The sequence below is a fragment of the Somniosus microcephalus genome, unplaced genomic scaffold (assembly GCF_052327205.1).
Source record: "Somniosus microcephalus isolate GS21.2 unplaced genomic scaffold, FLI_Smic_1.0 scaffold134, whole genome shotgun sequence".
Taxonomy (NCBI): Eukaryota; Metazoa; Chordata; class Chondrichthyes; order Squaliformes; family Somniosidae; genus Somniosus; species Somniosus microcephalus.
Genome location: NW_028225321.1, coordinates 251,751 through 275,937, shown reverse-complemented (window position 1 = coordinate 275,937; position 24,187 = coordinate 251,751). Strand labels below are relative to the sequence as shown.

The 24,187-nt window shown below is 53.9% G+C and overlaps 16 non-coding genes across 16 annotated transcripts; all 16 read left to right on the top strand.

The window, feature by feature from the left end:
- The first annotated feature begins 2,308 nt into the window (after positions 1-2,308).
- Positions 2,309-2,381, top strand: trnar-acg (transfer RNA arginine (anticodon ACG)). Its single transcript has one exon. It is a non-coding gene; the product is annotated as a tRNA-Arg (tRNA).
- An 88-nt stretch (positions 2,382-2,469) lies between these two features.
- trnam-cau (transfer RNA methionine (anticodon CAU)) lies at positions 2,470-2,542 on the top strand. Its single transcript has one exon. It is a non-coding gene; the product is annotated as a tRNA-Met (tRNA).
- Positions 2,543-4,832: 2,290 nt separating this feature from the next.
- Positions 4,833-4,905, top strand: trnar-acg (transfer RNA arginine (anticodon ACG)). The gene has a single exon. It is a non-coding gene; the product is annotated as a tRNA-Arg (tRNA).
- Positions 4,906-4,993: 88 nt separating this feature from the next.
- trnam-cau (transfer RNA methionine (anticodon CAU)) lies at positions 4,994-5,066 on the top strand. Its single transcript has one exon. It is a non-coding gene; the product is annotated as a tRNA-Met (tRNA).
- A 4,762-nt stretch (positions 5,067-9,828) lies between these two features.
- On the top strand, positions 9,829-9,901 carry trnar-acg (transfer RNA arginine (anticodon ACG)). Its single transcript has one exon. It is a non-coding gene; the product is annotated as a tRNA-Arg (tRNA).
- Positions 9,902-9,989: 88 nt separating this feature from the next.
- Positions 9,990-10,062, top strand: trnam-cau (transfer RNA methionine (anticodon CAU)). Its single transcript has one exon. It is a non-coding gene; the product is annotated as a tRNA-Met (tRNA).
- A 2,290-nt stretch (positions 10,063-12,352) lies between these two features.
- Positions 12,353-12,425, top strand: trnar-acg (transfer RNA arginine (anticodon ACG)). Its single transcript has one exon. It is a non-coding gene; the product is annotated as a tRNA-Arg (tRNA).
- An 88-nt stretch (positions 12,426-12,513) lies between these two features.
- On the top strand, positions 12,514-12,586 carry trnam-cau (transfer RNA methionine (anticodon CAU)). Its single transcript has one exon. It is a non-coding gene; the product is annotated as a tRNA-Met (tRNA).
- Positions 12,587-16,072: 3,486 nt separating this feature from the next.
- On the top strand, positions 16,073-16,145 carry trnar-acg (transfer RNA arginine (anticodon ACG)). Its single transcript has one exon. It is a non-coding gene; the product is annotated as a tRNA-Arg (tRNA).
- An 88-nt stretch (positions 16,146-16,233) lies between these two features.
- On the top strand, positions 16,234-16,306 carry trnam-cau (transfer RNA methionine (anticodon CAU)). The gene has a single exon. It is a non-coding gene; the product is annotated as a tRNA-Met (tRNA).
- A 2,290-nt stretch (positions 16,307-18,596) lies between these two features.
- trnar-acg (transfer RNA arginine (anticodon ACG)) lies at positions 18,597-18,669 on the top strand. Its single transcript has one exon. It is a non-coding gene; the product is annotated as a tRNA-Arg (tRNA).
- An 88-nt stretch (positions 18,670-18,757) lies between these two features.
- trnam-cau (transfer RNA methionine (anticodon CAU)) lies at positions 18,758-18,830 on the top strand. Its single transcript has one exon. It is a non-coding gene; the product is annotated as a tRNA-Met (tRNA).
- Positions 18,831-21,080: 2,250 nt separating this feature from the next.
- On the top strand, positions 21,081-21,153 carry trnar-acg (transfer RNA arginine (anticodon ACG)). Its single transcript has one exon. It is a non-coding gene; the product is annotated as a tRNA-Arg (tRNA).
- Positions 21,154-21,241: 88 nt separating this feature from the next.
- trnam-cau (transfer RNA methionine (anticodon CAU)) lies at positions 21,242-21,314 on the top strand. The gene has a single exon. It is a non-coding gene; the product is annotated as a tRNA-Met (tRNA).
- A 2,290-nt stretch (positions 21,315-23,604) lies between these two features.
- On the top strand, positions 23,605-23,677 carry trnar-acg (transfer RNA arginine (anticodon ACG)). The gene has a single exon. It is a non-coding gene; the product is annotated as a tRNA-Arg (tRNA).
- Positions 23,678-23,765: 88 nt separating this feature from the next.
- Positions 23,766-23,838, top strand: trnam-cau (transfer RNA methionine (anticodon CAU)). The gene has a single exon. It is a non-coding gene; the product is annotated as a tRNA-Met (tRNA).
- The last annotated feature ends 349 nt before the right edge of the window (positions 23,839-24,187 follow it).

The following is a 24,187-nucleotide window of genomic DNA, read 5'->3' as shown; positions in this document are numbered from 1 at the left end:
TTCTTAGCGCAGTAGGCAGCGCGTCAGTCTCATAATCTAAAGATCCTGAGTTCAATCCTCAGAGAAGGCATTGATACTTGCAAAGCTTTTTTATCCCTCATCTCAGCTTTCCATTTTTGCTGCACAAGACTTGCTGCTACGGCACACCAAAGGATTTGATGTCCCTTGGCCCCTCTGTCCCTCAGCGTGTGGAGACCCTTCGGAAGTACACAGGTTCACCGACAGCTGACACCACTGTTGCGTTTGAGCCATTGCCCCGAGCCAAAAGAGGAGTGGAGAATGCAGGCATCGATCCCGCTACCTCTCACATGCAAAGCGAGCGCTCTACCATTTGAGCTAATTCCCCCGCTGCGTCTTACAATTGCACCAAGTTTGCTTCTCAGTAGCTCCTTAGCACTCGCCTCTGAGTTGCTGCGCCACCAGCAGGGATCTCCTGCTTTGGGTTAGCCCGCTCCCTGATCTCTTTCAACGCTTTGCTCCAATCGGCGTTACCGAGCAACGGCAGGGCGGGAAGTCAGAGAAATGGGGAAAGAAGCCGAGAAAGAGCCCGAGCCGACGGAAGGGAAGCGAGGTGACCGGAAAGTAGCAGCCGCCACGAGCGTGAGGGAGCAGCCGAGAGCCCTGTCTGACTGATAGATGAATTCTTTTGCCTGAGGTTTTGCCTGAAAGAGAGTGGTGGGTGTTTTGGTGCATTGCTGCTCAAAGGCACTCCCTGCTGGTGTGCAGATGCAACTGCTCAAGCAATGGAGGTGTCCTGTGCCTCAGCAGCAACATGTAAACTAGCGTCAAGTTAAGAGCACTGCCTTGAGCTGAAAGCTCCTTACCGCTCACTTACTGCACAAGAACGCCCGCTCCTTCAAGCCGGAGTCGAACCAGCGACCTAACGACGACTTTGCTTTGCTTTTTTTCCACTGCAGTCCTCCGCTCTACCACCTGAAAATCGAAGGGAAGTGGCAAAGATGTCTCGCTTTGGTGATTGTCCGCCGTGCGCCTTTTGACGCTCGCGGCCTGGTGTACCTGCTGATGCCGCAGTGTTGTGGGACTGTGAGTTGCCCGCTGCTCTGGAGAGGCTGTGCCAGTGGCGCAATGGATAACGCGTCTCACTACGGATCAGAAGATTGTAGGTTCGACTCCTACCTGGCTTAATCTTTTTTACGCACTTTGCATTATGGCTCTAGATGCCTCGCAAGCGCACCTACTTGGTCATGCTGCCCAGCAGTTTGCACGGCCAGTGCCTTCTTAGCGCAGTAGGCAGCGCGTCAGTCTCATAATCTAAAGATCCTGAGTTCAATCCTCAGAGAAGGCATTGATACTTGCAAAGCTTTTTTATCCCTCATCTCAGCTTTCCATTTTGGCTGCACAAGACTTGCTGCTACGGCACACCAAAGGATTTGATGTCCCTTGGCCCCTCTGTCCCTCAGCGTGTGGAGACCCTTCGGAAGTACACAGGTTCACCGACAGCTGACACCACTGTTGCGTTTGAGCCATTGCCCCGAGCCAAAAGAGGAGTGGAGAATGCAGGCATCGATCCCGCTACCTCTCACATGCAAAGCGAGCGCTCTACCATTTGAGCTAATTCCCCAGCTGCGTCTTACAATTGCACCAAGTTTGCTTCTCAGTAGCTCCTTAGCACTCGCCTCTGAGTTGCTGCGCCACCAGCAGGGATCTCCTGCTTCGGGTTAGCCCGCTCCCTGATCTCTTTCAACGCTTTGCTCCAATCGGCGTTACCGAGCAACGGCAGGGCGGGAAGTCAGAGAAATGGGGAAAGAAGCCGAGAAAGAGCCCGAGCCGACGGAAGGGAAGCGAGGTGACCGGAAAGTAGCAGCCGCCACGAGCGTGAGGGAGCAGCCGAGAGCCCTGTCTGACTGATAGATGAATTCTTTTGCCTGAGGTTTTGCCTGAAAGAGAGTGGTGGGTGTTTTGGTGCATTGCTGCTCAAAGGCACTCCCTGCTGGTGTGCAGATGCAACTGCTCAAGCAATGGAGGTGTCCTGTGCCTCAGCAGCAACATGTAAACTAGCGTCAAGTTAAGAGCACTGCCTTGAGCTGAAAGCTCCTTACCGCTCACTTACTGCACAAGAACGCCCGCTCCTTCAAGCCGGAGTCGAACCAGCGACCTAACGACGACTTTGCTTTGCTTTTTTTCCACTGCAGTCCTCCGCTCTACCACCTGAAAATCGAAGGGAAGTGGCAAAGGTGTCTCGCTTTGGTGATTGTCCGCCGTGCGCCTTTTGACGCTCCCGGCCTGGTGTACCTGCTGATGCCGCAGTGTTGTGGGACTGTGAGTTGCCAGCTGCTCTGTACAGGCTGGGCCTGTGGCGCAATGGATAACGCGTCTGACTACGGATCAGAAGATTGTAGGTTCGACTCCTACCTGGCTCGAACTTTTTTACGCACTTTGCATTATGGCGCTAGATGCCTCGCAAGCGCACCTACTTGGTCATGCTGCCCAGCAGTTTGCATGGCAAGTGCCTTCTTAGCGCAGTAGGCAGCGCGTCAGTCTCATAATCTGAAGGTCCTGAGTTCGATCCTCAGAGAAGGCATTGATACTTGCAAAGCATTTTTATCCCTCATCTCAGCTTTCCATTTTTGCTGCACAAGACTATCGACAAGACTTGCTGCTACGGCACACCAAAGGATTTGATGTCCCTTGGCCCCTCTGTACCTCAGCGTGTGGAGAACCTTCGGAAGTACACGGGTTCACCGACAGCTGACACCACTGTTGTGTTTGAGCCATTGCCCCGAGCCAAAAGAGGAGTGGAGAATGCGGGCATCGATCCCGCTACCTCTCACATGCGAAGCGAGCGCTCTACCATTTGAGCTAATTCCCCAGCTACTTCTTGCAGTTGCACCAAGTTTGCTTCTCAGTAGCTCCTTAGCACTCGCCTCTGAGTTGCTGCGCCACCAGCAGGGATCTCCTGCTTCGGGTTAGCCCGCTCCCTGATCTCTTTCAACGCTTTGCTCCAATCGGCGTTACCGAGCAACGGCAGGGCGGGAAGTCAGAGAAATGGGGAAAGAAGCCGAGAAAGAGCCCGAGCCGGCAGAAGGGAAGCGAGGTGACCGGAAAGTAGCAGCCGCCACGAACCTGAGGGAGCAGCCGAGAGCCCTGTCTGACTGATAGACGACTTCTTTTGCCTGAGGTTTTGCCTGAAAGAGAGTGCTGGGTGTTTTGGTGCGTTGCTGCTCAAAGGCACTCCCTGCTGGTGTGCAGATGCAACTGCTCAAGCAATGGAGGTGTCCTGTGCCTTAGCAGCAACATGTAAACTAGCGTCAAGTTAAGAGCACTGCCTTGAGCTAAAAGCTCCTTACCGCTCACTTACTGCACAAGAACGCCCGCTCCTTCAAGCCGGAGTCGAACCAGCGACCTAACGACGACTTTGCTTTGCTTTTTTTCCACTGCAGTCCTCCGCTCTACCACCTGAAAATCGAAGGGAAGCGGCAAAGGTGTCTCGCTTTGGTGATTGTCCGCCGTGCGCCTTTTGACGCTCGCGGCCTGGTGTACCTGCTGATGCCGCAGTGTTGTGGGACTGTGAGTTGCCCGCTGCTCTGGAGAGGCTGTGCCAGTGGCGCAATGGATAACGCGTCTCACTACGGATCAGAAGATTGTAGGTTCGACTCCTACCTGGCTTAATCTTTTTTACGCACTTTGCATTATGGCTCTAGATGCCTCGCAAGCGCACCTACTTGGTCATGCTGCCCAGCAGTTTGCACGGCCAGTGCCTTCTTAGCGCAGTAGGCAGCGCGTCAGTCTCATAATCTAAAGATCCTGAGTTCAATCCTCAGAGAAGGCATTGATACTTGCAAAGCTTTTTTATCCCTCATCTCAGCTTTCCATTTTGGCTGCACAAGACTATCGACAAGTCTTGCTGCACAAGACTATCGACAAGTCTTGCTGCTAAAGCACACCAAAGGATTTGATGTCCCTTGGCCCCCCTCTGCACCTCAGCGTGTGGAGACACTTCGGAAGTACACGGGTTCACCGACAGCTGACACCACTGTTGTGTTTGAGCCATTGCCCCGAGCCAAAAGAGGAGTGGAGAATGCGGGCATCGATCCCGCTACCTCTCACATGCGAAGCGAGCGCTCTACCATTTGAGCTAATTCCCCAGCTACTTCTTGCAGTTGCACCAAGTTTGCTTCTCAGTAGCTCCTTAGCACTCGCCTCTGAGTTGCTGCGCCACCAGCAGGGATCTCCTGCTTCGGGTTAGCCCGCTCCCTGATCTCTTTCAACGCTTTGCTCCAATCGGCGTTACCGAGCAACGGCAGGGCGGGAAGTCAGAGAAATGGGGAAAGAAGCCGAGAAAGAGCCCGAGCCGACGGAAGGGAAGCGAGGTGACCGGAAAGTAGCAGCCGCCACGAGCGTGAGGGAGCAGCCGAGAGCCCTGTCTGACTGATAGATGAATTCTTTTGCCTGAGGTTTTGCCTGAAAGAGAGTGGTGGGTGTTTTGGTGCATTGCTGCTCAAAGGCACTCCCTGCTGGTGTGCAGATGCAACTGCTCAAGCAATGGAGGTGTCCTGTGCCTCAGCAGCAACATGTAAACTAGCGTCAAGTTAAGAGCACTGCCTTGAGCTGAAAGCTCCTTACCGCTCACTTACTGCACAAGAACGCCCGCTCCTTCAAGCCGGAGTCGAACCAGCGACCTAACGACGACTTTGCTTTGCTTTTTTTCCACTGCAGTCCTCCGCTCTACCACCTGAAAATCGAAGGGAAGTGGCAAAGGTGTCTCGCTTTGGTGATTGTCCGCCGTGCGCCTTTTGACGCTCCCGGCCTGGTGTACCTGCTGATGCCGCAGTGTTGTGGGACTGTGAGTTGCCAGCTGCTCTGTACAGGCTGGGCCTGTGGCGCAATGGATAACGCGTCTGACTACGGATCAGAAGATTGTAGGTTCGACTCCTACCTGGCTCGAACTTTTTTACGCACTTTGCATTATGGCGCTAGATGCCTCGCAAGCGCACCTACTTGGTCATGCTGCCCAGCAGTTTGCATGGCAAGTGCCTTCTTAGCGCAGTAGGCAGCGCGTCAGTCTCATAATCTGAAGGTCCTGAGTTCGATCCTCAGAGAAGGCATTGATACTTGCAAAGCATTTTTATCCCTCATCTCAGCTTTCCATTTTTGCTGCACAAGACTATCGACAAGACTTGCTGCTACGGCACACCAAAGGATTTGATGTCCCTTGGCCCCTCTGTACCTCAGCGTGTGGAGAACCTTCGGAAGTACACGGGTTCACCGACAGCTGACACCACTGTTGTGTTTGAGCCATTGCCCCGAGCCAAAAGAGGAGTGGAGAATGCGGGCATCGATCCCGCTACCTCTCACATGCGAAGCGAGCGCTCTACCATTTGAGCTAATTCCCCAGCTACTTCTTGCAGTTGCACCAAGTTTGCTTCTCAGTAGCTCCTTAGCACTCGCCTCTGAGTTGCTGCGCCACCAGCAGGGATCTCCTGCTTCGGGTTAGCCCGCTCCCTGATCTCTTTCAACGCTTTGCTCCAATCGGCGTTACCGAGCAACGGCAGGGCGGGAAGTCAGAGAAATGGGGAAAGAAGCCGAGAAAGAGCCCGAGCCGGCAGAAGGGAAGCGAGGTGACCGGAAAGTAGCAGCCGCCACGAACCTGAGGGAGCAGCCGAGAGCCCTGTCTGACTGATAGACGACTTCTTTTGCCTGAGGTTTTGCCTGAAAGAGAGTGCTGGGTGTTTTGGTGCGTTGCTGCTCAAAGGCACTCCCTGCTGGTGTGCAGATGCAACTGCTCAAGCAATGGAGGTGTCCTGTGCCTTAGCAGCAACATGTAAACTAGCGTCAAGTTAAGAGCACTGCCTTGAGCAAAATGCTCCTTACCGCTCACTTACTGCACAAGAACGCCCGCTCCTTCAAGCCGGAGTCGAACCAGCGACCTAACGACGACTTTGCTTTGCTTTTTTTCCACTGCAGTCCTCCGCTCTACCACCTGAAAATCGAAGGGAAGCGGCAAAGGTGTCTCGCTTTGGTGATTGTCCGCCGTGCGCCTTTTGACGCTCGCGGCCTGGTGTACCTGCTGATGCCGCAGTGTTGTGGGACTGTGAGTTGCCCGCTGCTCTGGAGAGGCTGTGCCAGTGGCGCAATGGATAACGCGTCTCACTACGGATCAGAAGATTGTAGGTTCGACTCCTACCTGGCTTAATCTTTTTTACGCACTTTGCATTATGGCTCTAGATGCCTCGCAAGCGCACCTACTTGGTCATGCTGCCCAGCAGTTTGCACGGCCAGTGCCTTCTTAGCGCAGTAGGCAGCGCGTCAGTCTCATAATCTAAAGATCCTGAGTTCAATCCTCAGAGAAGGCATTGATACTTGCAAAGCTTTTTTATCCCTCATCTCAGCTTTCCATTTTGGCTGCACAAGACTATCGACAAGTCTTGCTGCACAAGACTATCGACAAGTCTTGCTGCTAAAGCACACCAAAGGATTTGATGTCCCTTGGCCCCCCTCTGCACCTCAGCGTGTGGAGACACTTCGGAAGTACACGGGTTCACCGACAGCTGACACCACTGTTGTGTTTGAGCCATTGCCCCGAGCCAAAAGAGGAGTGGAGAATGCGGGCATCGATCCCGCTACCTCTCACATGCGAAGCGAGCGCTCTACCATTTGAGCTAATTCCCCAGCTACTTCTTGCAGTTGCACCAAGTTTGCTTCTCAGTAGCTCCTTAGCACTCGCCTCTGAGTTGCTGCGCCACCAGCAGGGATCTCCTGCTTCGGGTTAGCCCGCTCCCTGATCTCTTTCAACGCTTTGCTCCAATCGGCGTTACCGAGCAACGGCAGGGCGGGAAGTCAGAGAAATGGGGAAAGAAGCCGAGAAAGAGCCCGAGCCGCCGGAAGGGAAGCGAGGTGACCGGAAAGTAGCAGCCGCCACGAGCGTGAGGGAGCAGCCGAGAGCCCTGTCTGACTGATAGATGAATTCTTTTGCCTGAGGCTTTGCCTGAAAGAGAGTGCTGGGTGTTTTGGTGCGTTGCTGCTCAAAGGCACTCCCTGCTGGTGTGCAGATGCAACTGCTCAAGCAATGGAGGTGTCCTGTGCCTTAGCAGCAACATGTAAACTAGCGTCAAGTTAAGAGCACTGCCTTGAGCAAAATGCTCCTTACCGCTCACTTACTGCACAAGAACGCCCGCTCCTTCAAGCCGGAGTCGAACCAGCGACCTAACGACGACTTTGCTTTGCTTTTTTTCCACTGCAGTCCTCCGCTCTACCACCTGAAAATCGAAGGGAAGCGGCAAAGGTGTCTCGCTTTGGTGATTGTCCGCCGTGCGCCTTTTGACGCTCGCGGCCTGGTGTACCTGCTGATGCCGCAGTGTTGTGGGACTGTGAGTTGCCCGCTGCTCTGGAGAGGATGTGCCAGTGGCGCAATGGATAACGCGTCTCACTACGGATCAGAAGATTGTAGGCTCGACTCCTACCTGGCTTAATCTTTTTTACGCACTTTGCATTATGGCTCTAGATATCTCGCAAGCGCACCTACTTGGTCATGCTGCCCAGCAGTTTGCACGGCCCGTGACTTCTTAGCGCAGTAGGCAGCGCGTCAGTCTCATAATCTAAAGATCCTGAGTTCAATCCTCAGAGAAGGCATTGATACTTGCAAAGCTTTTTTATCCCTCATCTCAGCTTTCCATTTTTGCTGCACAAGACTTGCTGCTACGGCACACCAAAGGATTTGATGTCCCTTGGCCCCTCTGTCCCTCAGCGTGTGGAGACCCTTCGGAAGTACACAGGTTCACCGACAGCTGACACCACTGTTGCGTTTGAGCCATTGCCCCGAGCCAAAAGAGGAGTGGAGAATGCAGGCATCGATCCCGCTACCTCTCACATGCAAAGCGAGCGCTCTACCATTTGAGCTAATTCCCCCGCTGCGTCTTACAATTGCACCAAGTTTGCTTCTCAGTAGCTCCTTAGCACTCGCCTCTGAGTTGCTGCGCCACCAGCAGGGATCTCCTGCTTTGGGTTAGCCCGCTCCCTGATCTCTTTCAACGCTTTGCTCCAATCGGCGTTACCGAGCAACGGCAGGGCGGGAAGTCAGAGAAATGGGGAAAGAAGCCGAGAAAGAGCCCGAGCCGACGGAAGGGAAGCGAGGTGACCGGAAAGTAGCAGCCGCCACGAGCGTGAGGGAGCAGCCGAGAGCCCTGTCTGACTGATAGATGAATTCTTTTGCCTGAGGTTTTGCCTGAAAGAGAGTGGTGGGTGTTTTGGTGCATTGCTGCTCAAAGGCACTCCCTGCTGGTGTGCAGATGCAACTGCTCAAGCAATGGAGGTGTCCTGTGCCTCAGCAGCAACATGTAAACTAGCGTCAAGTTAAGAGCACTGCCTTGAGCTGAAAGCTCCTTACCGCTCACTTACTGCACAAGAACGCCCGCTCCTTCAAGCCGGAGTCGAACCAGCGACCTAACGACGACTTTGCTTTGCTTTTTTTCCACTGCAGTCCTCCGCTCTACCACCTGAAAATCGAAGGGAAGTGGCAAAGATGTCTCGCTTTGGTGATTGTCCGCCGTGCGCCTTTTGACGCTCGCGGCCTGGTGTACCTGCTGATGCCGCAGTGTTGTGGGACTGTGAGTTGCCCGCTGCTCTGGAGAGGCTGTGCCAGTGGCGCAATGGATAACGCGTCTCACTACGGATCAGAAGATTGTAGGTTCGACTCCTACCTGGCTTAATCTTTTTTACGCACTTTGCATTATGGCTCTAGATGCCTCGCAAGCGCACCTACTTGGTCATGCTGCCCAGCAGTTTGCACGGCCAGTGCCTTCTTAGCGCAGTAGGCAGCGCGTCAGTCTCATAATCTAAAGATCCTGAGTTCAATCCTCAGAGAAGGCATTGATACTTGCAAAGCTTTTTTATCCCTCATCTCAGCTTTCCATTTTGGCTGCACAAGACTTGCTGCTACGGCACACCAAAGGATTTGATGTCCCTTGGCCCCTCTGTCCCTCAGCGTGTGGAGACCCTTCGGAAGTACACAGGTTCACCGACAGCTGACACCACTGTTGCGTTTGAGCCATTGCCCCGAGCCAAAAGAGGAGTGGAGAATGCAGGCATCGATCCCGCTACCTCTCACATGCAAAGCGAGCGCTCTACCATTTGAGCTAATTCCCCAGCTGCGTCTTACAATTGCACCAAGTTTGCTTCTCAGTAGCTCCTTAGCACTCGCCTCTGAGTTGCTGCGCCACCAGCAGGGATCTCCTGCTTTGGGTTAGCCCGCTCCCTGATCTCTTTCAACGCTTTGCTCCAATCGGCGTTACCGAGCAACGGCAGGGCGGGAAGTCAGAGAAATGGGGAAAGAAGCCGAGAAAGAGCCCGAGCCGACGGAAGGGAAGCGAGGTGACCGGAAAGTAGCAGCCGCCACGAGCGTGAGGGAGCAGCCGAGAGCCCTGTCTGACTGATAGATGAATTCTTTTGCCTGAGGTTTTGCCTGAAAGAGAGTGGTGGGTGTTTTGGTGCATTGCTGCTCAAAGGCACTCCCTGCTGGTGTGCAGATGCAACTGCTCAAGCAATGGAGGTGTCCTGTGCCTCAGCAGCAACATGTAAACTAGCGTCAAGTTAAGAGCACTGCCTTGAGCTGAAAGCTCCTTACCGCTCACTTACTGCACAAGAACGCCCGCTCCTTCAAGCCGGAGTCGAACCAGCGACCTAACGACGACTTTGCTTTGCTTTTTTTCCACTGCAGTCCTCCGCTCTACCACCTGAAAATCGAAGGGAAGTGGCAAAGGTGTCTCGCTTTGGTGATTGTCCGCCGTGCGCCTTTTGACGCTCCCGGCCTGGTGTACCTGCTGATGCCGCAGTGTTGTGGGACTGTGAGTTGCCAGCTGCTCTGTACAGGCTGGGCCTGTGGCGCAATGGATAACGCGTCTGACTACGGATCAGAAGATTGTAGGTTCGACTCCTACCTGGCTCGAACTTTTTTACGCACTTTGCATTATGGCGCTAGATGCCTCGCAAGCGCACCTACTTGGTCATGCTGCCCAGCAGTTTGCATGGCAAGTGCCTTCTTAGCGCAGTAGGCAGCGCGTCAGTCTCATAATCTGAAGGTCCTGAGTTCGATCCTCAGAGAAGGCATTGATACTTGCAAAGCATTTTTATCCCTCATCTCAGCTTTCCATTTTTGCTGCACAAGACTATCGACAAGACTTGCTGCTACGGCACACCAAAGGATTTGATGTCCCTTGGCCCCTCTGTACCTCAGCGTGTGGAGAACCTTCGGAAGTACACGGGTTCACCGACAGCTGACACCACTGTTGTGTTTGAGCCATTGCCCCGAGCCAAAAGAGGAGTGGAGAATGCGGGCATCGATCCCGCTACCTCTCACATGCGAAGCGAGCGCTCTACCATTTGAGCTAATTCCCCAGCTACTTCTTGCAGTTGCACCAAGTTTGCTTCTCAGTAGCTCCTTAGCACTCGCCTCTGAGTTGCTGCGCCACCAGCAGGGATCTCCTGCTTCGGGTTAGCCCGCTCCCTGATCTCTTTCAACGCTTTGCTCCAATCGGCGTTACCGAGCAACGGCAGGGCGGGAAGTCAGAGAAATGGGGAAAGAAGCCGAGAAAGAGCCCGAGCCGGCAGAAGGGAAGCGAGGTGACCGGAAAGTAGCAGCCGCCACGAACCTGAGGGAGCAGCCGAGAGCCCTGTCTGACTGATAGACGACTTCTTTTGCCTGAGGTTTTGCCTGAAAGAGAGTGCTGGGTGTTTTGGTGCGTTGCTGCTCAAAGGCACTCCCTGCTGGTGTGCAGATGCAACTGCTCAAGCAATGGAGGTGTCCTGTGCCTTAGCAGCAACATGTAAACTAGCGTCAAGTTAAGAGCACTGCCTTGAGCTAAAAGCTCCTTACCGCTCACTTACTGCACAAGAACGCCCGCTCCTTCAAGCCGGAGTCGAACCAGCGACCTAACGACGACTTTGCTTTGCTTTTTTTCCACTGCAGTCCTCCGCTCTACCACCTGAAAATCGAAGGGAAGCGGCAAAGGTGTCTCGCTTTGGTGATTGTCCGCCGTGCGCCTTTTGACGCTCGCGGCCTGGTGTACCTGCTGATGCCGCAGTGTTGTGGGACTGTGAGTTGCCCGCTGCTCTGGAGAGGCTGTGCCAGTGGCGCAATGGATAACGCGTCTCACTACGGATCAGAAGATTGTAGGTTCGACTCCTACCTGGCTTAATCTTTTTTACGCACTTTGCATTATGGCTCTAGATGCCTCGCAAGCGCACCTACTTGGTCATGCTGCCCAGCAGTTTGCACGGCCAGTGCCTTCTTAGCGCAGTAGGCAGCGCGTCAGTCTCATAATCTAAAGATCCTGAGTTCAATCCTCAGAGAAGGCATTGATACTTGCAAAGCTTTTTTATCCCTCATCTCAGCTTTCCATTTTGGCTGCACAAGACTATCGACAAGTCTTGCTGCACAAGACTATCGACAAGTCTTGCTGCTAAAGCACACCAAAGGATTTGATGTCCCTTGGCCCCCCTCTGCACCTCAGCGTGTGGAGACACTTCGGAAGTACACGGGTTCACCGACAGCTGACACCACTGTTGTGTTTGAGCCATTGCCCCGAGCCAAAAGAGGAGTGGAGAATGCGGGCATCGATCCCGCTACCTCTCACATGCGAAGCGAGCGCTCTACCATTTGAGCTAATTCCCCAGCTACTTCTTGCAGTTGCACCAAGTTTGCTTCTCAGTAGCTCCTTAGCACTCGCCTCTGAGTTGCTGCGCCACCAGCAGGGATCTCCTGCTTCGGGTTAGCCCGCTCCCTGATCTCTTTCAACGCTTTGCTCCAATCGGCGTTACCGAGCAACGGCAGGGCGGGAAGTCAGAGAAATGGGGAAAGAAGCCGAGAAAGAGCCCGAGCCGACGGAAGGGAAGCGAGGTGACCGGAAAGTAGCAGCCGCCACGAGCGTGAGGGAGCAGCCGAGAGCCCTGTCTGACTGATAGATGAATTCTTTTGCCTGAGGTTTTGCCTGAAAGAGAGTGGTGGGTGTTTTGGTGCATTGCTGCTCAAAGGCACTCCCTGCTGGTGTGCAGATGCAACTGCTCAAGCAATGGAGGTGTCCTGTGCCTCAGCAGCAACATGTAAACTAGCGTCAAGTTAAGAGCACTGCCTTGAGCTGAAAGCTCCTTACCGCTCACTTACTGCACAAGAACGCCCGCTCCTTCAAGCCGGAGTCGAACCAGCGACCTAACGACGACTTTGCTTTGCTTTTTTTCCACTGCAGTCCTCCGCTCTACCACCTGAAAATCGAAGGGAAGTGGCAAAGGTGTCTCGCTTTGGTGATTGTCCGCCGTGCGCCTTTTGACGCTCCCGGCCTGGTGTACCTGCTGATGCCGCAGTGTTGTGGGACTGTGAGTTGCCAGCTGCTCTGTACAGGCTGGGCCTGTGGCGCAATGGATAACGCGTCTGACTACGGATCAGAAGATTGTAGGTTCGACTCCTACCTGGCTCGAACTTTTTTACGCACTTTGCATTATGGCGCTAGATGCCTCGCAAGCGCACCTACTTGGTCATGCTGCCCAGCAGTTTGCATGGCAAGTGCCTTCTTAGCGCAGTAGGCAGCGCGTCAGTCTCATAATCTGAAGGTCCTGAGTTCGATCCTCAGAGAAGGCATTGATACTTGCAAAGCATTTTTATCCCTCATCTCAGCTTTCCATTTTTGCTGCACAAGACTATCGACAAGACTTGCTGCTACGGCACACCAAAGGATTTGATGTCCCTTGGCCCCTCTGTACCTCAGCGTGTGGAGAACCTTCGGAAGTACACGGGTTCACCGACAGCTGACACCACTGTTGTGTTTGAGCCATTGCCCCGAGCCAAAAGAGGAGTGGAGAATGCGGGCATCGATCCCGCTACCTCTCACATGCGAAGCGAGCGCTCTACCATTTGAGCTAATTCCCCAGCTACTTCTTGCAGTTGCACCAAGTTTGCTTCTCAGTAGCTCCTTAGCACTCGCCTCTGAGTTGCTGCGCCACCAGCAGGGATCTCCTGCTTCGGGTTAGCCCGCTCCCTGATCTCTTTCAACGCTTTGCTCCAATCGGCGTTACCGAGCAACGGCAGGGCGGGAAGTCAGAGAAATGGGGAAAGAAGCCGAGAAAGAGCCCGAGCCGGCAGAAGGGAAGCGAGGTGACCGGAAAGTAGCAGCCGCCACGAACCTGAGGGAGCAGCCGAGAGCCCTGTCTGACTGATAGACGACTTCTTTTGCCTGAGGTTTTGCCTGAAAGAGAGTGCTGGGTGTTTTGGTGCGTTGCTGCTCAAAGGCACTCCCTGCTGGTGTGCAGATGCAACTGCTCAAGCAATGGAGGTGTCCTGTGCCTTAGCAGCAACATGTAAACTAGCGTCAAGTTAAGAGCACTGCCTTGAGCAAAATGCTCCTTACCGCTCACTTACTGCACAAGAACGCCCGCTCCTTCAAGCCGGAGTCGAACCAGCGACCTAACGACGACTTTGCTTTGCTTTTTTTCCACTGCAGTCCTCCGCTCTACCACCTGAAAATCGAAGGGAAGCGGCAAAGGTGTCTCGCTTTGGTGATTGTCCGCCGTGCGCCTTTTGACGCTCGCGGCCTGGTGTACCTGCTGATGCCGCAGTGTTGTGGGACTGTGAGTTGCCCGCTGCTCTGGAGAGGCTGTGCCAGTGGCGCAATGGATAACGCGTCTCACTACGGATCAGAAGATTGTAGGTTCGACTCCTACCTGGCTTAATCTTTTTTACGCACTTTGCATTATGGCTCTAGATGCCTCGCAAGCGCACCTACTTGGTCATGCTGCCCAGCAGTTTGCACGGCCAGTGCCTTCTTAGCGCAGTAGGCAGCGCGTCAGTCTCATAATCTAAAGATCCTGAGTTCAATCCTCAGAGAAGGCATTGATACTTGCAAAGCTTTTTTATCCCTCATCTCAGCTTTCCATTTTTGCTGCACAAGACTTGCTGCTACGGCACACCAAAGGATTTGATGTCCCTTGGCCCCTCTGTCCCTCAGCGTGTGGAGACCCTTCGGAAGTACACAGGTTCACCGACAGCTGACACCACTGTTGCGTTTGAGCCATTGCCCCGAGCCAAAAGAGGAGTGGAGAATGCAGGCATCGATCCCGCTACCTCTCACATGCAAAGCGAGCGCTCTACCATTTGAGCTAATTCCCCCGCTGCGTCTTACAATTGCACCAAGTTTGCTTCTCAGTAGCTCCTTAGCACTCGCCTCTGAGTTGCTGCGCCACCAGCAGGGATCTCCTGCTTTGGGTTAGCCCGCTCCCTGATCTCTTTCAACGCTTTGCTCCAATCGGCGTTACCGAGCAACGGCAGGGCGGGAAGTCAGAGAAATGGGGAAAGAAGCCGAGAAAGAGCCCGAGCCGACGGAAGGGAAGCGAGGTGACCGGAAAGTAGCAGCCGCCACGAGCGTGAGGGAGCAGCCGAGAGCCCTGTCTGACTGATAGATGAATTCTTTTGCCTGAGGTTTTGCCTGAAAGAGAGTGGTGGGTGTTTTGGTGCATTGCTGCTCAAAGGCACTCCCTGCTGGTGTGCAGATGCAACTGCTCAAGCAATGGAGGTGTCCTGTGCCTCAGCAGCAACATGTAAACTAGCGTCAAGTTAAGAGCACTGCCTTGAGCTGAAAGCTCCTTACCGCTCACTTACTGCACAAGAACGCCCGCTCCTTCAAGCCGGAGTCGAACCAGCGACCTAACGACGACTTTGCTTTGCTTTTTTTCCACTGCAGTCCTCCGCTCTACCACCTGAAAATCGAAGGGAAGTGGCAAAGATGTCTCGCTTTGGTGATTGTCCGCCGTGCGCCTTTTGACGCTCGCGGCCTGGTGTACCTGCTGATGCCGCAGTGTTGTGGGACTGTGAGTTGCCCGCTGCTCTGGAGAGGCTGTGCCAGTGGCGCAATGGATAACGCGTCTCACTACGGATCAGAAGATTGTAGGTTCGACTCCTACCTGGCTTAATCTTTTTTACGCACTTTGCATTATGGCTCTAGATGCCTCGCAAGCGCACCTACTTGGTCATGCTGCCCAGCAGTTTGCACGGCCAGTGCCTTCTTAGCGCAGTAGGCAGCGCGTCAGTCTCATAATCTAAAGATCCTGAGTTCAATCCTCAGAGAAGGCATTGATACTTGCAAAGCTTTTTTATCCCTCATCTCAGCTTTCCATTTTGGCTGCACAAGACTTGCTGCTACGGCACACCAAAGGATTTGATGTCCCTTGGCCCCTCTGTCCCTCAGCGTGTGGAGACCCTTCGGAAGTACACAGGTTCACCGACAGCTGACACCACTGTTGCGTTTGAGCCATTGCCCCGAGCCAAAAGAGGAGTGGAGAATGCAGGCATCGATCCCGCTACCTCTCACATGCAAAGCGAGCGCTCTACCATTTGAGCTAATTCCCCAGCTGCGTCTTACAATTGCACCAAGTTTGCTTCTCAGTAGCTCCTTAGCACTCGCCTCTGAGTTGCTGCGCCACCAGCAGGGATCTCCTGCTTTGGGTTAGCCCGCTCCCTGATCTCTTTCAACGCTTTGCTCCAATCGGCGTTACCGAGCAACGGCAGGGCGGGAAGTCAGAGAAATGGGGAAAGAAGCCGAGAAAGAGCCCGAGCCGACGGAAGGGAAGCGAGGTGACCGGAAAGTAGCAGCCGCCACGAGCGTGAGGGAGCAGCCGAGAGCCCTGTCTGACTGATAGATGAATTCTTTTGCCTGAGGTTTTGCCTGAAAGAGAGTGGTGGGTGTTTTGGTGCATTGCTGCTCAAAGGCACTCCCTGCTGGTGTGCAGATGCAACTGCTCAAGCAATGGAGGTGTCCTGTGCCTCAGCAGCAACATGTAAACTAGCGTCAAGTTAAGAGCACTGCCTTGAGCTGAAAGCTCCTTACCGCTCACTTACTGCACAAGAACGCCCGCTCCTTCAAGCCGGAGTCGAACCAGCGACCTAACGACGACTTTGCTTTGCTTTTTTTCCACTGCAGTCCTCCGCTCTACCACCTGAAAATCGAAGGGAAGTGGCAAAGGTGTCTCGCTTTGGTGATTGTCCGCCGTGCGCCTTTTGACGCTCCCGGCCTGGTGTACCTGCTGATGCCGCAGTGTTGTGGGACTGTGAGTTGCCAGCTGCTCTGTACAGGCTGGGCCTGTGGCGCAATGGATAACGCGTCTGACTACGGATCAGAAGATTGTAGGTTCGACTCCTACCTGGCTCGAACTTTTTTACGCACTTTGCATTATGGCGCTAGATGCCTCGCAAGCGCACCTACTTGGTCATGCTGCCCAGCAGTTTGCATGGCAAGTGCCTTCTTAGCGCAGTAGGCAGCGCGTCAGTCTCATAATCTGAAGGTCCTGAGTTCGATCCTCAGAGAAGGCATTGATACTTGCAAAGCATTTTTATCCCTCATCTCAGCTTTCCATTTTTGCTGCACAAGACTATCGACAAGACTTGCTGCTACGGCACACCAAAGGATTTGATGTCCCTTGGCCCCTCTGCACCTCAGCGTGTGGAGAACCTTCGGAAGTACACGGGTTCACCGACAGCTGACACCACTGTTGTGTTTGAGCCATTGCCCCGAGCCAAAAGAGGAGTGGAGAATGCGGGCATCGATCCCGCTACCTCTCACATGCGAAGCGAGCGCTCTACCATTTGAGCTAATTCCCCAGCTACTTCTTGCAGTTGCACCAAGTTTGCTTCTCAGTAGCTCCTTAGCACTCGCCTCTGAGTTGCTGCGCCACCAGCAGGGATCTCCTGCTTCGGGTTAGCCCGCTCCCTGATCTCTTTCAACGCTTTGCTCCAATCGGCGTTACCGAGCAACGGCAGGGCGGGAAGTCAGAGAAATGGGGAAAGAAGCCGAGAAAGAGCCCGAGCCGGCAGAAGGGAAGCGAGGTGACCGGAAAGTAGCAGCCGCCACGAACCTGAGGGAGCAGCCGAGAGCCCTGTCTGACTGATAGACGACTTCTTTTGCCTGAGGTTTTGCCTGAAAGAGAGTGCTGGGTGTTTTGGTGCGTTGCTGCTCAAAGGCACTCCCTGCTGGTGTGCAGATGCAACTGCTCAAGCAATGGAGGTGTCCTGTGCCTTAGCAGCAACATGTAAACTAGCGTCAAGTTAAGAGCACTGCCTTGAGCTAAAAGCTCCTTACCGCTCACTTACTGCACAAGAACGCCCGCTCCTTCAAGCCGGAGTCGAACCAGCGACCTAACGACGACTTTGCTTTGCTTTTTTTCCACTGCAGTCCTCCGCTCTACCACCTGAAAATCGAAGGGAAGCGGCAAAGGTGTCTCGCTTTGGTGATTGTCCGCCGTGCGCCTTTTGACGCTCGCGGCCTGGTGTACCTGCTGATGCCGCAGTGTTGTGGGACTGTGAGTTGCCCGCTGCTCTGGAGAGGCTGTGCCAGTGGCGCAATGGATAACGCGTCTCACTACGGATCAGAAGATTGTAGGTTCGACTCCTACCTGGCTTAATCTTTTTTACGCACTTTGCATTATGGCTCTAGATGCCTCGCAAGCGCACCTACTTGGTCATGCTGCCCAGCAGTTTGCACGGCCAGTGCCTTCTTAGCGCAGTAGGCAGCGCGTCAGTCTCATAATCTAAAGATCCTGAGTTCAATCCTCAGAGAAGGCATTGATACTTGCAAAGCTTTTTTATCCCTCATCTCAGCTTTCCATTTTGGCTGCACAAGACTATCGACAAGTCTTGCTGCACAAGACTATCGACAAGTCTTGCTGCTAAAGCACACCAAAGGATTTGATGTCCCTTGGCCCCCCTCTGCACCTCAGCGTGTGGAGACACTTCGGAAGTACACGGGTTCACCGACAGCTGACACCACTGTTGTGTTTGAGCCATTGCCCCGAGCCAAAAGAGGAGTGGAGAATGCGGGCATCGATCCCGCTACCTCTCACATGCGAAGCGAGCGCTCTACCATTTGAGCTAATTCCCCAGCTACTTCTTGCAGTTGCACCAAGTTTGCTTCTCAGTAGCTCCTTAGCACTCGCCTCTGAGTTGCTGCGCCACCAGCAGGGATCTCCTGCTTCGGGTTAGCCCGCTCCCTGATCTCTTTCAACGCTTTGCTCCAATCGGCGTTACCGAGCAACGGCAGGGCGGGAAGTCAGAGAAATGGGGAAAGAAGCCGAGAAAGAGCCCGAGCCGACGGAAGGGAAGCGAGGTGACCGGAAAGTAGCAGCCGCCACGAGCGTGAGGGAGCAGCCGAGAGCCCTGTCTGACTGATAGATGAATTCTTTTGCCTGAGGTTTTGCCTGAAAGAGAGTGGTGGGTGTTTTGGTGCATTGCTGCTCAAAGGCACTCCCTGCTGGTGTGCAGATGCAACTGCTCAAGCAATGGAGGTGTCCTGTGCCTCAGCAGCAACATGTAAACTAGCGTCAAGTTAAGAGCACTGCCTTGAGCTGAAAGCTCCTTACCGCTCACTTACTGCACAAGAACGCCCGCTCCTTCAAGCCGGAGTCGAACCAGCGACCTAACGACGACTTTGCTTTGCTTTTTTTCCACTGCAGTCCTCCGCTCTACCACCTGAAAATCGAAGGGAAGTGGCAAAGGTGTCTCGCTTTGGTGATTGTCCGCCGTGCGCCTTTTGACGCTCCCGGCCTGGTGTACCTGCTGATGCCGCAGTGTTGTGGGACTGTGAGTTGCCAGCTGCTCTGTACAGGCTGGGCCTGTGGCGCAATGGATAACGCGTCTGACTACGGATCAGAAGATTGTAGGTTCGACTCCTACCTGGCTCGAACTTTTTTACGCACTTTGCATTATGGCGCTAGATGCCTCGCAAGCGCACCTACTTGGTCATGCTGCCCAGCAGTTTGCATGGCAAGTGCCTTCTTAGCGCAGTAGGCAGCGCGTCAGTCTCATAATCTGAAGGTCCTGAGTTCGATCCTCAGAGAAGGCATTGATACTTGCAAAGCATTTTTATCCCTCATCTCAGCTTTCCATTTTTGCTGCACAAGACTATCGACAAGACTTGCTGCTACGGCACACCAAAGGATTTGTTGTCCCTTGGCCCCTCTGTACCTCAGCGTGTGGAGAACCTTCGGAAGTACACGGGTTCACCGACAGCTGACACCACTGTTGTGTTTGAGCCATTGCCCCGAGCCAAAAGAGGAGTGGAGAATGCGGGCATCGATCCCGCTACCTCTCACATGCGAAGCGAGCGCTCTACCATTTGAGCTAATTCCCCAGCTACTTCTTGCAGTTGCACCAAGTTTGCTTCTCAGTAGCTCCTTAGCACTCGCCTCTGAGTTGCTGCGCCACCAGCAGGGATCTCCTGCTTCGGGTTAGCCCGCTCCCTGATCTCTTTCAACGCTTTGCTCCAATCGGCGTTACCGAGCAACGGCAGGGCGGGAAGTCAGAGAAATGGGGAAAGAAGCCGAGAAAGAGCCCGAGCCGGCAGAAGGGAAGCGAGGTGACCGGAAAGTAGCAGCCGCCACGAACCTGAGGGAGCAGCCGAGAGCCCTGTCTGACTGATAGACGACTTCTTTTGCCTGAGGTTTTGCCTGAAAGAGAGTGCTGGGTGTTTTGGTGCGTTGCTGCTCAAAGGCACTCCCTGCTGGTGTGCAGATGCAACTGCTCAAGCAATGGAGGTGTCCTGTGCCTTAGCAGCAACATGTAAACTAGCGTCAAGTTAAGAGCACTGCCTTGAGCAAAATGCTCCTTACCGCTCACTTACTGCACAAGAACGCCCGCTCCTTCAAGCCGGAGTCGAACCAGCGACCTAACGACGACTTTGCTTTGCTTTTTTTCCACTGCAGTCCTCCGCTCTACCACCTGAAAATCGAAGGGAAGCGGCAAAGGTGTCTCGCTTTGGTGATTGTCCGCCGTGCGCCTTTTGACGCTCGCGGCCTGGTGTACCTGCTGATGCCGCAGTGTTGTGGGACTGTGAGTTGCCCGCTGCTCTGGAGAGGCTGTGCCAGTGGCGCAATGGATAACGCGTCTCACTACGGATCAGAAGATTGTAGGTTCGACTCCTACCTGGCTTAATCTTTTTTACGCACTTTGCATTATGGCTCTAGATGCCTCGCAAGCGCACCTACTTGGTCATGCTGCCCAGCAGTTTGCACGGCCAGTGCCTTCTTAGCGCAGTAGGCAGCGCGTCAGTCTCATAATCTAAAGATCCTGAGTTCAATCCTCAGAGAAGGCATTGATACTTGCAAAGCTTTTTTATCCCTCATCTCAGCTTTCCATTTTGGCTGCACAAGACTTGCTGCTACGGCACACCAAAGGATTTGATGTCCCTTGGCCCCTCTGTCCCTCAGCGTGTGGAGACCCTTCGGAAGTACACAGGTTCACCGACAGCTGACACCACTGTTGCGTTTGAGCCATTGCCCCGAGCCAAAAGAGGAGTGGAGAATGCAGGCATCGATCCCGCTACCTCTCACATGCAAAGCGAGCGCTCTACCATTTGAGCTAATTCCCCAGCTGCGTCTTACAATTGCACCAAGTTTGCTTCTCAGTAGCTCCTTAGCACTCGCCTCTGAGTTGCTGCGCCACCAGCAGGGATCTCCTGCTTTGGGTTAGCCCGCTCCCTGATCTCTTTCAACGCTTTGCTCCAATCGGCGTTACCGAGCAACGGCAGGGCGGGAAGTCAGAGAAATGGGGAAAGAAGCCGAGAAAGAGCCCGAGCCGACGGAAGGGAAGCGAGGTGACCGGAAAGTAGCAGCCGCCACGAGCGTGAGGGAGCAGCCGAGAGCCCTGTCTGACTGATAGATGAATTCTTTTGCCTGAGGTTTTGCCTGAAAGAGAGTGGTGGGTGTTTTGGTGCATTGCTGCTCAAAGGCACTCCCTGCTGGTGTGCAGATGCAACTGCTCAAGCAATGGAGGTGTCCTGTGCCTCAGCAGCAACATGTAAACTAGCGTCAAGTTAAGAGCACTGCCTTGAGCTGAAAGCTCCTTACCGCTCACTTACTGCACAAGAACGCCCGCTCCTTCAAGCCGGAGTCGAACCAGCGACCTAACGACGACTTTGCTTTGCTTTTTTTCCACTGCAGTCCTCCGCTCTACCACCTGAAAATCGAAGGGAAGTGGCAAAGGTGTCTCGCTTTGGTGATTGTCCGCCGTGCGCCTTTTGACGCTCCCGGCCTGGTGTACCTGCTGATGCCGCAGTGTTGTGGGACTGTGAGTTGCCAGCTGCTCTGTACAGGCTGGGCCTGTGGCGCAATGGATAACGCGTCTGACTACGGATCAGAAGATTGTAGGTTCGACTCCTACCTGGCTCGAACTTTTTTACGCACTTTGCATTATGGCGCTAGATGCCTCGCAAGCGCACCTACTTGGTCATGCTGCCCAGCAGTTTGCATGGCAAGTGCCTTCTTAGCGCAGTAGGCAGCGCGTCAGTCTCATAATCTGAAGGTCCTGAGTTCGATCCTCAGAGAAGGCATTGATACTTGCAAAGCATTTTTATCCCTCATCTCAGCTTTCCATTTTTGCTGCACAAGACTATCGACAAGACTTGCTGCTACGGCACACCAAAGGATTTGATGTCCCTTGGCCCCTCTGCACCTCAGCGTGTGGAGAACCTTCGGAAGTACACGGGTTCACCGACAGCTGACACCACTGTTGTGTTTGAGCCATTGCCCCGAGCCAAAAGAGGAGTGGAGAATGCGGGCATCGATCCCGCTACCTCTCACATGCGAAGCGAGCGCTCTACCATTTGAGCTAATTCCCCAGCTACTTCTTGCAGTTGCACCAAGTTTGCTTCTCAGTAGCTCCTTAGCACTCGCCTCTGAGTTGCTGCGCCACCAGCAGGGATCTCCTGCTTCGGGTTAGCCCGCTCCCTGATCTCTTTCAACGCTTTGCTCCAATCGGCGTTACCGAGCAACGGCAGGGCGGGAAGTCAGAGAAATGGGGAAAGAAGCCGAGAAAGAGCCCGAGCCGGCAGAAGGGAAGCGAGGTGACCGGAAAGTAGCAGCCGCCACGAACCTGAGGGAGCAGCCGAGAGCCCTGTCTGACTGATAGACGACTTCTTTTGCCTGAGGTTTTGCCTGAAAGAGAGTGCTGGGTGTTTTGGTGCGTTGCTGCTCAAAGGCACTCCCTGCTGGTGTGCAGATGCAACTGCTCAAGCAATGGAGGTGTCCTGTGCCTTAGCAGCAACATGTAAACTAGCGTCAAGTTAAGAGCACTGCCTTGAGCTAAAAGCTCCTTACCGCTCACTTACTGCACAAGAACGCCCGCTCCTTCAAGCCGGAGTCGAACCAGCGACCTAACGACGACTTTGCTTTGCTTTTTTTCCACTGCAGTCCTCCGCTCTACCACCTGAAAATCGAAGGGAAGCGGCAAAGGTGTCTCGCTTTGGTGATTGTCCGCCGTGCGCCTTTTGACGCTCGCGGCCTGGTGTACCTGCTGATGCCGCAGTGTTGTGGGACTGTGAGTTGCCCGCTGCTCTGGAGAGGCTGTGCCAGTGGCGCAATGGATAACGCGTCTCACTACGGATCAGAAGATTGTAGGTTCGACTCCTACCTGGCTTAATCTTTTTTACGCACTTTGCATTATGGCTCTAGATGCCTCGCAAGCGCACCTACTTGGTCATGCTGCCCAGCAGTTTGCACGGCCAGTGCCTTCTTAGCGCAGTAGGCAGCGCGTCAGTCTCATAATCTAAAGATCCTGAGTTCAATCCTCAGAGAAGGCATTGATACTTGCAAAGCTTTTTTATCCCTCATCTCAGCTTTCCATTTTGGCTGCACAAGACTATCGACAAGTCTTGCTGCACAAGACTATCGACAAGTCTTGCTGCTAAAGCACACCAAAGGATTTGATGTCCCTTGGCCCCCCTCTGCACCTCAGCGTGTGGAGACACTTCGGAAGTACACGGGTTCACCGACAGCTGACACCACTGTTGTGTTTGAGCCATTGCCCCGAGCCAAAAGAGGAGTGGAGAATGCGGGCATCGATCCCGCTACCTCTCACATGCGAAGCGAGCGCTCTACCATTTGAGCTAATTCCCCAGCTACTTCTTGCAGTTGCACCAAGTTTGCTTCTCAGTAGCTCCTTAGCACTCGCCTCTGAGTTGCTGCGCCACCAGCAGGGATCTCCTGCTTCGGGTTAGCCCGCTCCCTGATCTCTTTCAACGCTTTGCTCCAATCGGCGTTACCGAGCAACGGCAGGGCGGGAAGTCAGAGAAATGGGGAAAGAAGCCGAGAAAGAGCCCGAGCCGACGGAAGGGAAGCGAGGTGACCGGAAAGTAGCAGCCGCCACGAGCGTGAGGGAGCAGCCGAGAGCCCTGTCTGACTGATAGATGAATTCTTTTGCCTGAGGTTTTGCCTGAAAGAGAGTGGTGGGTGTTTTGGTGCATTGCTGCTCAAAGGCACTCCCTGCTGGTGTGCAGATGCAACTGCTCAAGCAATGGAGGTGTCCTGTGCCTCAGCAGCAACATGTAAACTAGCGTCAAGTTAAGAGCACTGCCTTGAGCTGAAAGCTCCTTACCGCTCACTTACTGCACAAGAACGCCCGCTCCTTCAAGCCGGAGTCGAACCAGCGACCTAACGACGACTTTGCTTTGCTTTTTTTCCACTGCAGTCCTCCGCTCTACCACCTGAAAATCGAAGGGAAGTGGCAAAGGTGTCTCGCTTTGGTGATTGTCCGCCGTGCGCCTTTTGACGCTCCCGGCCTGGTGTACCTGCTGATGCCGCAGTGTTGTGGGACTGTGAGTTGCCAGCTGCTCTGTACAGGCTGGGCCTGTGGCGCAATGGATAACGCGTCTGACTACGGATCAGAAGATTGTAGGTTCGACTCCTACCTGGCTCGAACTTTTTTACGCACTTTGCATTATGGCGCTAGATGCCTCGCAAGCGCACCTACTTGGTCATGCTGCCCAGCAGTTTGCATGGCAAGTGCCTTCTTAGCGCAGTAGGCAGCGCGTCAGTCTCATAATCTGAAGGTCCTGAGTTCGATCCTCAGAGAAGGCATTGATACTTGCAAAGCATTTTTATCCCTCATCTCAGCTTTCCATTTTTGCTGCACAAGACTATCGACAAGACTTGCTGCTACGGCACACCAAAGGATTTGTTGTCCCTTGGCCCCTCTGTACCTCAGCGTGTGGAGAACCTTCGGAAGTACACGGGTTCACCGACAGCTGACACCACTGTTGTGTTTGAGCCATTGCCCCGAGCCAAAAGAGGAGTGGAGAATGCGGGCATCGATCCCGCTACCTCTCACATGCGAAGCGAGCGCTCTACCATTTGAGCTAATTCCCCAGCTACTTCTTGCAGTTGCACCAAGTTTGCTTCTCAGTAGCTCCTTAGCACTCGCCTCTGA